General features: G+C 41.7%; 1 pseudogene; it reads left to right on the top strand.

The window, feature by feature from the left end:
• Positions 1–2,811, top strand: part of LOC149146589 (CBL-interacting protein kinase 23 pseudogene) — a 30,435-nt pseudogene extending 27,624 nt beyond the window's left edge.
• Positions 2,812–16,029: the final 13,218 nt, after the last annotated feature.

Genomic DNA, 16,029 nt, shown 5'->3' with positions numbered 1-16,029 from the left:
GTGTGTTTTGGTTTGGAGTGAAGCCTAAAGGGAAGATCTTTAAAACTATTGTTGTTTGAAGCTGTCATGGAATGCTAGCAGAAGTGTGTGGGAACCTGGTCTTGTCAGAGGAAGACTACAACATCAAGACGAATGGTTGTAATCTCTCTTTGATATTAATATATGCAACTATCGATTGATTTCCTACATGTTTTGTAATATTACATATTCATGTCTTAATGTTTCTTGACTTGTTAAGTAGGTTGAATTGCAATTTGTCTATTATTATGTTTGTATGTTGTTGTTGTTTACTTGTTTCAAGAGCTTGAAGAAGGAAGCGAGAGATTTTTGGAGTGATCATGCAAGGACCTCATCAAGCAGGATAAGTGACCAAGAGGCAGGCCCTCTTGATTGATTCTAACCTAAGGAAATCTTCCATGGAATGTATCTGTTGTGGCTAGACCCATTATTGGGCTAGAGGAATTCGTTCGTGTCTTAAATTATAATTTACTTCAGCACAAATTGGCAACTCCACTGGGGAATCCCATCCTTTTGTTTGTCTTGGATTTCATGATTTCATGACAACTTTTCTAGTTTCACATTTTCCCTTTGGTTCTATTTCTTTTCTCCTGCTTACTGGCCTAAGTTTAAAATTCACAGTAGAAGATATGGTCCCTGTTTTGAATTATTTTTTTTCCCTTAGCTACCTAGGCCAGTGCGCTTAATCCGCAAATAGTCACGCCAACCGGCGTGAATTGTTGAAGAAGAGTTGCACCAATGAGCCTCTGGCGCTTGTTGTCAGTTAGGAAGTCACGCCGATGCCTGTAAGTGCAAATTAGGGCTTGACCCCAATCTTGGCGAGTGTGTTCTACTCTTGTGTTTTCGACCCTGTAAGCTTTTTGGATTGTTTTCTCCTTGATTAGAAAGCTACTTTTTATTTGGTTTTGCTTGCTTGTTGGCTTGTCATCTTTCTATTTGATTGATTGAGTCATTGAGTGGCTAGTGACACTAGGGCATCTAGTTGGTCACCCATTCAGCAGTTTTTGAACTCACTAAGTCAGGTTGTAGGTGTGTTTACTCTTTGCATTTGTTTTTGGTCCTTTTTTACGACTTTGACCTCTTTTTGCACAAGTTTGAAAAAGTTTCATTTACTAGCTTGAACGTTTCTTTTCCGACATAGATTACATTGTTGGCCTTGTGTTTGGTAAAGTCGGTGTTTCATTGATCTGAATGAACTTCTCTTTTCATGTTTTCATCTATTTGAAGAGCTTATTGTCTTGAGAACTTTTTCATTGAAAGATTGTATGTGAAAAGTTTGTTTTGTTGTTTCATGAAAAAGTATGAAATTCTAGCTTGTTGCATCATTATGTTACGATAATTTGCATCTTTTAAGAGACTAGAATTGCATCATCATTTGAAAAAGGAAGAAAAAAATTGTTTTTGAAAGGACTAATAGATAAGTGCTTGTCAGGAAATTCAGAATTGGAATGCATTTTTAATTAGTTTATTTTTTGAAAAAGTAAGGTAGTGAAAGATCATTTCCTTTTCAGTCGCTTGATTGTTTGCATTTGATTGAGTAGTTTCTACCCTCTCTAGTGTAGGCATTTCATCGAATTGAAAGGGTCTTGTCTCATTTAGTTGCATTTGAGGTTTTTCGAGTAGCATCGCTAAGACCTAAAAACTAAAACTTAACTCAAGATCAACTTTAAAATGAATTCAATTAACCTAAGGTGCATTTGACTTGAAGGTCTAGGCTAGAGATGTGTTCTAACATCTTTAAACCTAGCAGTTGTCATTAGCTTCGGCATTAGACAATGCTAGTAAGGATTTTTGCTACTTGTACCGTCGAGTATATAACGAGAGACCCGCTAGGCTGCAATCCTTTTATCCTTTGGAAGTCGAGTTGGCCGCCTTGCGAATGTGATACACCAAACACAACATTTGGGGAGATTTCCTGCTCATACTTCTTGGTTCGCCAGGAGGTATTCTGCAGTTCATGGTTGCCTATTAATCCTATTTACCTAGACCACCGAGAGCATTCATTTGATCTTTTTGACTCATTAAACTTAAAAGATCATTTGAGCACTTGCCCTTTCAAGCTCGTTTCAAATCGAAAGTGATAGAGTCATCTTTGTTTCTTTCTCAACTCTTAAAAATGAAAGAACATCAATCTTTTATGCGTCTTAATAATTGATTGCCCATGATCCAAAACATCCTGTTATTCTTTTTGACCAAATCGTGAGTTCCCTTAAAAGGAAATTTTAAAGCCTTGAAGTTATTTGTTCCGTTGACTAAGACAAGGTCATCATGGCTGAACCCTCTGGTTCACCCAATTCCTCTTCCTTTCCTCTGTCTGAAATAATGTTTGAGGAGTCGTTTCTTGAGTTATCAAAGTCACTTGAGGACCAAAATGTTTAACTCACAATTTTTTTGAGCGTTCAACCATTGTCATCGTGTCCTCCACTTACTTTCGATATAGGGTAATCTGCTAATCTTCACCCAGAATCTCCGGAAAATCCCGTTCGAACTCTAGAGAACTCGCCGACCACTGACGATCAGCCCGTGCTGGTTATCTATCCTTTGAATCCTCTATTTGATGTTCTTGAGATATCACCGCAGCATCCTTACAATTCGTACAACCAGCTGGGTGTTCCTTTGGAACTATCCCCCAGTACACGTTTGGCCATTCGTCGTAGTTTGTTTTCAATCATGGAACCCAAAGGTGATGCTCCAGTCACATCTCCAGATGAGTCAAAAGTTTATACTCCACACACTATTGAGGGGGGAGAATTGCAATTGCAGTTTCCTCCTGAGGATTTCCCTTTTTCATAAGGTATTCCTGCCAGTTTTCCACCCAACTATGTGTCTTTGGGCACTTAGTTTTAGGCACACCTAGTGCCTCATCACTATACCATAATCTTGTATGGGCGTCAGGTGTCAGACCTACATCAGGTCTGTTCATCATGAAGATGACTTCCCAACAAGTTTTTGCTTCAGTCCCGGTGCAACCCACCATTACGAATATTCTTGTATCATCGATCCCAATTACACATCAGTCACAACCGACAGTTTCAAAGATTATCTCTGTCAGTTCCTCTATCCCATTAGTCAGTGGCCAGATTATGCCACTGCCTAGGGGGTAGAACTTGAATGTTTCTATGGTGTCAGGTGTCACTAATGTGAGTGGCTCACAATCTCACATGCTTGGTATAAACCAGCCCTCTTCTGGTATTATTTATAACTCTGTTGGCCCTACTGGATCAAGCAATGTCCAGTACCAACAGGTTCAGAATCCCGTTGGTCCATTTGGATCGAGCAATATTTAGTATCAGTAGCCCTATGGGGTTTAGGTCCAATACCAAAATCCTTATGTTCCATATGGTTCTCAAGGATTGGTTAATCAACCTTACACCCTCCAATCTGGGCAGTACATCCAGCCTGGCTACGGCCAGATTCAGTTCGGTAATTTCTCGGGCACTGTTCAAGTACCCTTGCAACAACAAGACAACCTTTACAACAACCAGGGCAGCATTTGTTATCACAAGGGCAACCTTTGTTGCAACAAGGGCTCTTTGTGCAATAGCAAGGGAAAATTATCTTGCAGCAAGGTCACCTGCAACAACCACAAGGTCAATCCTTACAACATTTGCAGCAAGCCACACAACAACAAATGCAATATGCTCCACACACCTTTCAACCCATACCCTCGCAGGGCCAACCTCTGCAAACCCAGGGACAAATTTGCAACCGCAAGGTCAACCCTTGCCACTGCAAAAACCAACTAGGGTAGAAACAACCCTTGTATACATACCAACAAGGTTAAGTCCTGCAGTAGCAGGCCCAAAATCCTCTTGTCCTAGGTCAACAGGTTCAGAATCCTGCCGGCTAAGGGCACCAGGTACAAAACCCCTACGTCCAAGGGCAACAAGAATCCTCTTGTTCAGGGACAACAAGTTCATCAGCCCTATGTTCCAGGACAACAGGTCCCATATCCATATGTCCAAAGTCAACAGGCTCATCAACCTTTTATCCCATATGTTGTCTATTAGCAACCTATGCCTGGACAATTTCAAGCTATTCAAGGTCAAAATCCTCCCTATGGTCAAGGTAATCCGTAATGGGGGTCGCCTCAGATGCCATATGGCCAAAACCCTCCACAGTGGGGCCAAAATCCTTACCAGCAAGGATGGGGTCCTCCATATGGGCCTTCTTATTGACCTCCCATGCCTTTTAACACTCAATTACCTTTCTTGGATACACTTTAGTTGCCAGATGTATCGTGCCTTAATGATCAGATCCTTCATTCGCCATACTGGCCTCCGGTGCAGTCTAAGATACCAAAAAGATCCTCAGGCCCATGTGATGACATATCACCTCTGGTACTCGTTGAACTTGTACGTGGATGATTCCATTCGTCTTCGTCTTTTCCAGTGAACCCTCACGAGTGCTGTACCAAATGGTACATCAAGCTACCTCGAAGTACTTACCATGACTTTAACTCTTTAGCCATGGCTTTCCTCATGCATTTTTAGTTGTCGGTTCGCTATGAAATTAGCACCTATTTGCTCACATTGTTTAAGCAAGATACTGTGACACACATCTCTGATCACATCCATGAATGGAGATGTAGACATCACCTAATCAAATTCTAGATAGCTGATCAGTTGCTCACTGAATGGTTTACCAAATCATTCGTAACCCCAATTTCTCACTATATAGCTATGAGTGGATGCGTCACTAAAGATCAAGCCATCGCTCGTGCCCAGTACTTGGAAATGGTTTACTCTCAGTTTGGCATTTTATACGAGTTATTACCCAATACTCCGCGACCATCATCCGATCCCACAACATCAAAGTCACCAACTGTTCCTCCCGTTAATGGAGTTATTGGTTAAGTATCCTAGACCCCTGCTAAAACTTCTGTCAAACAGAATTTGGCCTCGAATGTTGCTCCTAATAGTTCATCTCAGAATCCACCTGGCCCTGGTAAAACCTCAGAGTTCCATGCTGTCCAGTCTACCGCAACAGATAAATCCTCGAAAGGAAAAAAGAAAGGCAAAGGCAAAGCTAAAGAAGATGTCCCGAAACAGGGTCCTGCCAAATCGTCTGTTGGCAAATCTTCGCAATGGAAACCTAAGTATCCCTGACTCATTTGTGAGGAGGATCACTACACTAAGGTTTGTTCTTGACGATCCGATTTTAGTTGCCTACTCAAAGGGACCCCTGCTATCCTCAAAAATCCATTTATGTCTCATTAGACCCAAATGGTAGACGAACCCCTATCTGCTTCCTCCGGATCTCAAGTGTTCATGATGAGCACGCCCATTAATGTGGCTACCCGATCAAAATATTATCAAACTCCAGCTCCGGAAGTTGGGAAAGATAAAGAAGTTTCACCTTCTTCCTCTACCCCAAGTTCTGGCCCTCTGCAAATTTAGCACCCTAACCCTAATTCCTTTACGTGGCCTCCCTCTTGAGGGGTGTTGCAGAAATCCTTATATAATCCCAACGCCTGAGTTGCTCAGCACTACAATATTGTTGAGGATTTTACTTAGGCACCGTCATCCATGTCAGCTCTCGAGGTACTCCAAAGTTGCCCATCGCAACATAAATCCTTGATGTCAGCTATGGAGGGCATCGATCCCATCGATCCTAATTTGATATCTTTCAATCTGGAGAACCATGTTCCAAGACTACCTCATCAGATTTCCTTTCTTATTCAGGTAATCATCAATGAGAAGACCATCCACCACACTGTCATTGATGAAGGTGCTTCCACTTGCATCATGTCAACTTCATGTTGGAAGGCTATTGGTTCCCCTACACTGAACCAATCTCCTAACACTTTGGAAGCTTTCTATGGGTGCGATTCACGACCCTTCGGTGTCTTACCTAACCTTGCCATCACCCTGGAAGGCAAGACAGTGCAATTCGAAGTAGAAATTGTTGATGCCAATCTCAATTATAATATTCTACTTGACTGAATTTTTACTCATGTCATGCATGTAGTGGCCTCTTCCTTGTTTCACGTGATTCATTTTTCCCATCAAGGGAAAATTGTCACTATCGATTAGTTGTCTTTCTTTGCCTCTTCCTCATCGGATGGCAATGTTCCGTATGTCAAGCACTTTGGTGCTCCCTATGAGAGTTTGGGGGTAGGTATTTTCAAAGATTTTGCCTTGATGGGAATTTTTTCCACTCCCACCTCCTCATGTTGCCTCCATCAACATAATCTCGGTCAAATCTGATCCCTGGGTCATACATGCACCAAATCTTGTTAATACTTGGGCTGAGGTTATGTTGCTTAGTCCCACTGAAGTCAATTATGTGGAAACTGTTTCAACTTCGAACTTTGTAGCCTATGATTCTCATGTGATAAAGACCTCTCTCAATATGTACTCTCAATCCCCCTGGCTTGGCACCTTGGAATCGTCTGATCCCTTATCCGATACCTTCCTCGATGTTGAAGGTATCATGGAAATCATGTCTCTCGAGGAACCACCATGGATCGATACTCATCATCGCTCCTCATTCCTTTCTCGCCCGACGGTCATGTCTATTGTTTTTGAAGAGTCCTCTTCTCCTTTTCCGCCACCGACTATTACTCATGAAGTATGGTCAGAAGGAAAACTAGGTAATATTACCCAAGCGATGCCGATTGACATTTCTATCAAACCCGGTATCGTTGAACATATTCACATTGGGGTAACTTGCACTCCGAATGAGATCAAGGTATATACTCATCTATTTCAAGAATTCCGTGATGTGTTTGCATGGTCTTACGAAGAAATGCCTGGCATTGATCCTAGCATTGTGGTGCACAAAATACCAACGTATTCGCACACAAAGCCCGTTCGCCAACGACTTCGCTCGGTGCACCCTAGGAAGGTCACTGCCATTAAGGGTGAAGCTGAAAAGCTTCTAAAGGCTGGGTTCATCTATCCCATCCCCCTTATAGACTGGGTGTCCAATATTTTCCTAGTGGCTAAAAACCAAAGCATTATTCGCGTTTGCGTGGATTATCGAGATCTTAATTGTGGTTGTCGTAAAGACAACTATCCTACTCCCTTCATTGATCAAATCATTGATGAATGTGCCAGGAGCAAGATATTTTCCTTTAAGGATGGTTTTTCTGTTTATAAAAAGATTAATATCACACTGGCCGACCAATAAAGGACAACTTTTATCTGCCCATGGGGTACGTTTTCATACAAGAAGCTCCCTTTTGGCCTCAAAAATGTTGGAGCCACGTTTCAACAGGAAATGTCCTATGCGTTTCATGATATTTGCAACATTTTCCAGCCTTACTTGGATGACCTTCCTACCCATTCTCGTAAGTGCCAAGATCACCTAGACCATCTTCGGAAATTATTTCTACGCTGCAGACACTATAACATTCGATTAAATCCATAGAAATGTGGTTTCTGCGTGGAATCAGGACGAATCCTCGACTTCATGTTTCTAAGGACGGTATTCGCTTGGATCCACTAAAAGTCGAGGCCATTGTAAAGTTACCCCCTCCATCTTCACTGCACCAACTCTAGAGCGTGCAAGGAAATGCCAACTTTCTTCGTTGTTTTATACCCAACTATGCTGGACTAGCCACATGATTTGTCCGATTGCTCAAACAAGGAACACCCTTTGCGTGGGATGAGGTGGCCCAAAATATTTTGACGGTCTCAATGCCATCCTCATAAATGCTCCTCTCTTTCATCCACCAGAATATTATCGAGATTACTTCCTTTACCTAGCCATGACCCTTAGCACCATTTCTATTGGTTTGGTCCAAGATGATGACGAAGGAAATGAACATGTAATCTACTACCTTAGTCGGAATCTCCTCGACATTGAAACGCATTATGCACATGTCGAGAAGTTGGATTTGGCTATCGTTCAGGCTGTTCAATGCTTTCAGCACTATATCCTTTTACTTATGACTACAGTGATTTCTGAGTGCTACCGTATGACCTATATCCTGACTCGTCAGTTGCTGGGGGGCAAGTATTCTAAATGGATTGTTATCCTGCAAGAATTAAATTTGGTCTTCACTACGGCCAAATCTAAGAAGTCACTTGTTTTCATTGAATTGACTTTTTCCCTTCCCTCCAAAGCTCTCCCTTCTAGTGGAGATGAACAACTTCCAGATGAGACCCTTTTCCTGATTAGCTTGATCCATGGTACGGTGATATCATCGTGTATCTCCAAACCTCCACGTTTAAGTTTGCATTGACTAAGGATGATTGCTAAAGGATTCGACATCATTCCCAACCCTACTGTATTATTGGAAATACTTTATACCGTGTTGGTGTCGATTTAGTTCTTCACCGATGCCTTACGATTGAGGAAGCTGAAAGAGATCTCAATGATTGCCACTCTGGGGCATGTGGTGGTCATATGTTTGGTTATGCTATAGCTCAAAAATTCCTTCGCGCTGGTTATTTCTGGCCGTCTATCTACTAGACTGCATTCTTGCTATCCATAAGTACCACAAATGCCAAATTTACCAATGCAAGATGCACGCCTCACCTGCTCACCTACACCCCATCATTATTGTTGGTCCCTTTGCCAAATGGGGCATCGATTATATGACATGTAACCCTCATTCTGCTGAGGGACATGGCTATATTATCATCGTCATGGATTATTTCACCAAATGGGCCAAAGCGATGCCTACATATTCTACAGATGGTAAGACAATGGTTCAATTCCTTTTTAACCATGTTATTTCCATGTTCGGCGTACCCCAAGCCATTGTCATAGACCATGGCTCCCATTTCAAAGATTACATAATGGAAGAGCTGACATTTGCATTGGGCTTGCACCACGATGGCTCGACCCCATATTACCCTTAGGCCAATGACCAAGTTGAAGCTGTGAACAAGGTTTTGGTCACAATGCTTCAACGTACTATTGGGATGCCCAAGTCAAATTGGCATCTCATGCTCTTTTTAGCTCTATGGGCCTACTGAACTTCAACCAAATATGCAACTGGTTTCACACCATTCCAACTTGTCTATGGTTTGGACACAACATTGCCGATCGAATGCAAGATTCCTTCACTCAATTTAGCTACTGAACTCCTCCCTGAAACATCACCTGAAGAGGAACGCCTCTTATATTTTTGAATGACTGGACGAGACTCGCCGTCTCACTGCCTTGGTCATCGAAGCACAAAGTAAACAGGTCAAATCCCATTTCGATTAGTCGGTCTCCCCTCCTGCATTCTTTGAGGTTGATTTGGTCCTATTATATGACCAAGCTAATGATAAGCTGGGGGCAAGTAAGTTCGAACCTATGTGGCATGGGCCCTATATTGTAAAACATGTTTTTCATAAAGGAGCCTATGAGCTTATTGATTATGAAGGAAATCCTCTCAATAAGCGCTAAAACAGGCTTTACCTCAAAAAGTACTATGCCTAGGTCATCTTGCATGGTTACTTATGTACATTAGTGTGTGAGTCATTTTTGTAGAACGTGGTTTTGTGTGATAGTTTTCAAACAACTTTCTTGTTTATTATGCTCTTCTTGCTTTGCATATGTCTGTGATTCCTCACATTGGTTTCGCTGATGGTGCTTACTGTAGTACCTGGAACCTATCATCTGCGACATGGGCTATCTATGACCCTTACGGTGAGTTGATTGACCTTCAAGATATCTGCCTAAGTTGTACAACCAACAACATTGCTGAATACAGTGCGGTCATCGAATTGTTGTCAGAAGCCATTTCTCTCGGCATCAGAGAATTGGTTGTCAACCTGGATTCAAAGCTTTTTATCCTTCAACTCAATGGGAAATATTCTGTCAGGAACTCTCAAATATTACGAATGTATCTCCGTATCTATGTATTTCAAAGGAATTTTGATTATATTACATATCATCATATTCTTAGACGCACGAATACTTTGACAGATGCATTAGCTAATTATGTGTTGGATAGACATTTACGAAACATCTAAAAGATAAGACAAACCATTTGTACCATAATAGACGGGAAAATACAACATATATATATATATATATATATATATATATATATATATATATGGTGAGAATGTTTAATACATCAGAACTCGAAAAATAATATGTGTGTCTAAAATAACATCAGTGGCTCACAGGCCTCATACATCTAGGGCACGCAAGCCTCAAAAAATATGTAAGTGATGGACCTGGGAACTAATCATCATGGTGCTCATAGTAGCACGAGACAGCTCGTGCAAGGCGACTCAGAAATCGGTGGATCCAATCTGAGACTCCCACCATGTGCCTCTGGTACTGATAGGGCATGTATCCTATTCAAGCATACTCCAAAATACCATGAGTTAACCCCTTGTTGGCTTAGTGGGCCCAGACCCAGGGTCAAAAGAGTTATTAGACAAACAAATCCTGCAGCTACCAGCGCTTTCGGCAATAGCTCGCGGAGCGCGGACTGAGGTCTCACCCAAGGTAGTAGGGGAGGGTGCTGGAACCAAGTTTTCACACCCTTGGGATATCTTGATGTGGTCTGGAGGTGTCGCAAACCGTTTTGTGGCCTCACGCTACTCAAGATAATTATCAGGCTTCCACGACGATCCACACGGGTGTTTTTTTTTTGCACCTTCCCACGCTTTCAGCTAGCCTCGTGATCCACTCGTACAACTCTGTCAAGAATGAGATGAAGAATATCTCGTGGATCTCTGTGTATATGTAATGATCCAACCACCTTTCTTCTGATATCTGTAGATTTCTGTTTTCTTGAACCACAAACTCGTGAAGCTTCTGATCCAACCAATCTTCAAGTTATTTCTTCATAGGGTTCTAGCGTCCCGACATCAAACATCCCTTAGGTAGATCCCAGTCTCAGAAACAGAACCATTTGTTGGCTTAGTGGGCCCTAACCCAGGTTCAGAAGAGTTATTAGCCAAACAAATCCTGTAGCTACTGGCCCTTTCAGCAACAGCCCGTGGAGCGTGGACTGAGATCTCACCCGAGGCAGCATGGGAGGGTGCTGGAACTAGGTTTCCGCACCCTTTGGATGTCTTGATGTGGTCTAGAGGGGTCACGAACCTTTCTATGGCCTCGTGGCACTCTGGATAATTATCGGGCTTTCGCGTGGATCCGCACAGGTGTACTTGCTTATTAATGAAATTATTACAGATCTGAGCTTTTTATTACAGTATTTAAGAAAAAATTTAATAATAAAACCCGATGCGTGCAATCATAAACAGATAATACATAAACTCAGAGCATAAGTAGTAAACAGATCTGCAGAAAACACATAATGATTAAGAAGTTCTTATCTTTATTAATATTCTCTTTAGTACAACCAGATCCGCCCTATGCACTCAGCTGTAGGGGTCCGCGCAGATAGTTGCAGACTCTACCAGGCCTTTGCACACACAGCTGCAGAGCCTCTCTCTATCTACCAACACCCTTGACTCAGGCTTACAGATGCTCCAAGAATTCTTGCCTCATAAACCTATTACATTCCAGATCCAAAATTACATATCAAGAAAAACTGACTTCTAACCATAGAGCCTTGACCATGGGTAGGCCGACTCATTTTACATTATTTTTGGGTGGGAAACCCTTTGACTTGAATCATTCTACTTCACGCTCCGTGCATCTCGTGGAGTCTTTACCATACCATTACCCACAATTGGGGTCTTTGAGCCCCAAAACCGTTACTCGGGGCCTTCACTACCCAACACCCCTCAAGGTTCCTTGCGGTCTCCTCCTTGTTGTCGATCCGTTCCTAATAAGGGGCGACAACATCAATAGAGAAGGGGACGCACTTGGCTATTAGGGACATCCTAGCTGGCCACTTTGGTCCAACATCTGCATAAACAAGAGAAATGTTATAAGCACATGTATACCAAAAACAATTAAAAATATCAAAATTAAAATTTTGATTTTTTACCTTCATCATCGAAGTCCTCTCCATCTGGTAAGGGCATATGTAGATCTCCATGGAAATCAGTGCCACTATATGGCCAGTCCTCCATGATGATCTTCTGTCATCGTAGCCATGAAAAGAATGCATGTCAGTATGACATATGCTTACCCCCAGTGATCCTAGGCATCAAACGACTCCAATAGGCCATCTACAGATCACGTGGCATAGGAGGATCTACCTCAGTCAACTGATACTAGAACAATGGCACTCATTCTAGGAAGAAGGTCACAAGTACAGATCTGAAGCCAAATTGCTTCAGATTCCCCGCCTTAGCCTTGGACAACTAGCGCTTGATGTTCATATTCATGGTCTCTGCCCAGTTTAATATCGTAGGAGCTGTGCAGTCAATAGCATAAAGGAACTTCAACTTATTAGTCTCATGTTCGCCTGGGACCCCACCATTCTGTTGATAGTCAACAGAAGCACCCTTAGTGTCAAATCCCGCACACTATAAATCTCTATCTTTCCACTCTTGGATTTCAGGGACTTAGGTTAGTGTTCAGCAAATAGGGAAGATATGCTTGCCCTGATTGGACATGACCCATACAAGTTCATTGGCTCACCTCTGCGAGACAGCCCAGTGATGAAGTAAATATATGAAGTTGTCAACTCCAGCTCTTAGTCGCCAATGACAAAAATCTCTCGATTAATGTCCCAAAGGCTTATCAGGTATCAAAGCAACTTGGGTTGGGCCTGCACCCCTGGTGTAAGGAAGAATTTGAGGAGCTCGCAAGCCCTCAAAGCTTCCAAGAAATTTGGATCATTCATTGCCTAGGTGTCAACATATTCATGTTCCCATTCCTTTCAATCCACCATTTTCGGCCATTCTCTCTCGTAAAAGCCATTAATTTGAGTCAATAATAATCCTTGGCACATAAAATTCAAGTTTAAACGGTCAAATTTTAAGAACATAGGGTTTTTCCCTATCCATGACGCCGACATGCCTATTTTAAAAATAGTTGCGCCGATCGGCATGGATGGATTTGCTAATCACCCTTGGCTGACGCGATTCCGTGCTCGGAAATCGCGCCGACCAAGGGCAAAAATTATTTTCAAAACCCTCCCTAAAAATACAAAAAAATGGCTAAATGCAAAAATAAATAGCATGAAAATGGAGCTTAGGTCTTCAGCTGTTACCTGGCGGCTCATCGATTGACCTCCCGGATCTCCCGCAATTTTCTCCATAACAATTAGGGAAAAAGCAGGTAAAAAGTATTCACAGCAAAGGTAAAATTGTAAATGGTAAAAATATATTTACTTTTCCCCTTTTTATTCATTTTTTCAATGAAAATATTAGGTTTTGCAATTTTTTTGACCTATTTTTCCTCAAGGACTTGATAATAAACCTTACCTTACTTGTGTAGCGACAAGTGATGGATGTTCGACGATGACGATGAGTCATGTTTTAGCTCTTTTCTCTAATCGTTAAACTTATATGAAAAGATTGCCGAGTATTTTTTCCCTTTTTTTACTCGTTAAAGAGAATAAAAATGGGGGGTTCGCTTTCAGCTCTTTTCCGACCCTTTAAAAGCGAAAAGATGCCCGAGCCCTTGTCATTTCGAACTCGTTAATGGATGTGAAACATCATGCGACTAATATAAGTTTACCCCTTTTTTGGGCTAGGAGGCACTATTTATGAAAAAGGTACTCCTTGACTGAAATGGTCAAGCGGTTCTCTCAAGTATTGTTTTTTACCTTTTTGGGCTCGAGAGACACAAATGTACGAAAAGGGACCATGTGGAGTTTTATTTTACGTGTCTTTTTCAAACTATCTAAACATGAAAAAGATACCGAGTTACACCTTTTTCGGACTCGTTAAACTATTAAACGACATCGGATTCATCACCATGACGAACATGAGATTCTCCTTCCTAGGGCTCGTTAAACTTACTAGGTCGGATTCGTCTGAAGGATGAAGTTACAGTAAAAGCATATGCTATCCCCTTCAAGCTTGCGATTAAAAACTAATTGGGGTACTTGCCAAAAATGGTGGGGGAAAATTTGGAAATCTATCAGTCGTGTCGACAGCTCACTCTTGAACATGACACTCTTTGCTTTGTGTCAGGTTGGGACATCCTCCTTTGCATCATTGACCTTCCTGGGTTTGGGCCGTTTACTTTTTCCTTCCATCTGATCTCTGCTACGTCATCATGACCACCAATCCTACAGAGCCAAAAGTTGCCAAACTTCCAGTTGTGTCACCGATATGTTCAAGAGTTATCCTTCTGCAGTTACACTTACCTCTGATTCTCTGTATCATCAAAAGCATTTTGCATCCTCTCATCTAGCGTCGATGATGTGGGATTCATTATGGCCCTCCTTCGACATAGTCACTTTCCATCGACTTCAACTCATTATTCGGGAAGTTTTCTGAGAGACTCCATTCCAGTAACTTAGAGCTTGCATGCCTTAATGGCAAGTTCTTCACACTTGATGACAAGTTCACATCATTGGCTTTCGACCGAGTGATTTCATGGGTGTTCGACTTCAGTTCCTGTATTCACATACCATGAATTTTTTTGATAGTACCTTGAGGACCATTGTCATTATTAGTGGTTTCTCTAGCACTTGTTAACAATTTACATCATTGACTGGTAATCAAGCGACTTTATAGCATGTTTGATGTCAACACATCTATTCCCATGCTAGGATCTATACTTTGATCGGGTCGTGTTGGAACACAAGACCCTGGACTCAGATCAAAAAAATTCCAGGTTGCGAAGTGGTGTGACATGGTTATGATGATATGCATGTCTCTTTCAGATGACTGGCTGTGACCAGACCATGAGTTATCATATGTGATCCTTCTCATTATCGTATGGTTGTGACCATACCTTGGTTTCATTATGATCCTCTTTAACGGGTGGTTGCGCCCATACTTGGATCCATTTACATGATCATTCTCTGGATGGTTGCGTCCATGCTACAATTCATGTATCATTTGGCAGAGATCTTAGTTTATGTATATGTATCTATACTTGATTGCAGGTTTTCCGACGGCAAACTACGGTTCCACAAACTGATTTATAAAGCATTTCATCCCTCACTCCAGCTCGGCCTTCATGCTTTAGGGGACATCTATTACACAAAATTTTGTCACTGTCACTGTAATCCCCATTCCATGATCCTAGAGGACCTCTACAATGAACCTCGCATGGTTTACCTTCAGAAGAAACTCCCATTGTGTTCCTCTTCATGAGTAGATAAATTCCCTTTTGCACCACTTCCCCTTAAACTTCTGTTTTTCCCAGTTTACAAGACTGGCACTAATGGCCTTTGTCTCTCCCATGCCAATGTGATGAGATTAGCACTAATCCTCATGCCGACCGGAGAAACTGAGCTATGTTCAGGTCACGTCGGTCCTATTATGGAAAGTTTTTTAAATTAGAGCCGACGCTTCTAGCTCTAGAAGCTCCATAACAAAAGTTTAGTAAATGGTTTGGCCGGATGGGGTCGAGGATGACAGTTTGGGCTCCTTTCCCCTATAATAATGGAAGTGCCTCAAGGGATAAGTCCTTCTCCCATAAGAAGAGGATCCATCTTCCATCCATATTTCCTATATAAACCTCCCTTCTTCCCAAGCACAAGCTAGTTTTTGGCTAAGTGTGAGTTTGTGGTGGAGTGTTGATGCTATTTTGGTTTGGAGTAGACAAGCAAGCTATTACTAATTGTAGCTATCTAGTTGTGTGAGGGAGAAGCGTGTTTTGGTTTGGAGTGAATCCTAAAGGAAGAGCTTTAAAACTATTATTGTTTGAAGCCATCATAGAATGCTAACGGAAGTGTGTAGGAACTTGGTCTTGTCAGAGGAATCAAGACGAATGGTTGTAATCTCTCTTTGATATTAATATATGCAACTATCAGTTGATTTCCTACATGTTTTGTAATATTACATATTCATGTCTTAATGTTTCTTGAATTTTTAAGTAGGTTGAATTGCAATTTGTCTATTATTATGTTTGTATGTTGTTGTTGTTTACTTGTTTCAGGAGCTTGAAGAAGGAAGTGAGAGATTGCTGGAGCGAGCAAGTGAGGACATCATCAAGCAAGATAAGCGACCAAGAGGTAGGCCCTCTTGATTGCTTCTAACCTAAGGAAATCTTCCATAGAATGTATTTGTT

This window comes from Pinus tabuliformis, chromosome X (genome assembly GCF_031772625.1).
Source record: "Pinus tabuliformis cultivar Carrire ecotype Pingquan chromosome X, CPIR1, whole genome shotgun sequence".
In the NCBI taxonomy this organism is placed as follows: Eukaryota; Viridiplantae; Streptophyta; class Pinopsida; order Pinales; family Pinaceae; genus Pinus; species Pinus tabuliformis.
Note: the sequence above shows the minus strand (reverse complement) of the source record. Positions and strands in the feature narration are given on the sequence as shown.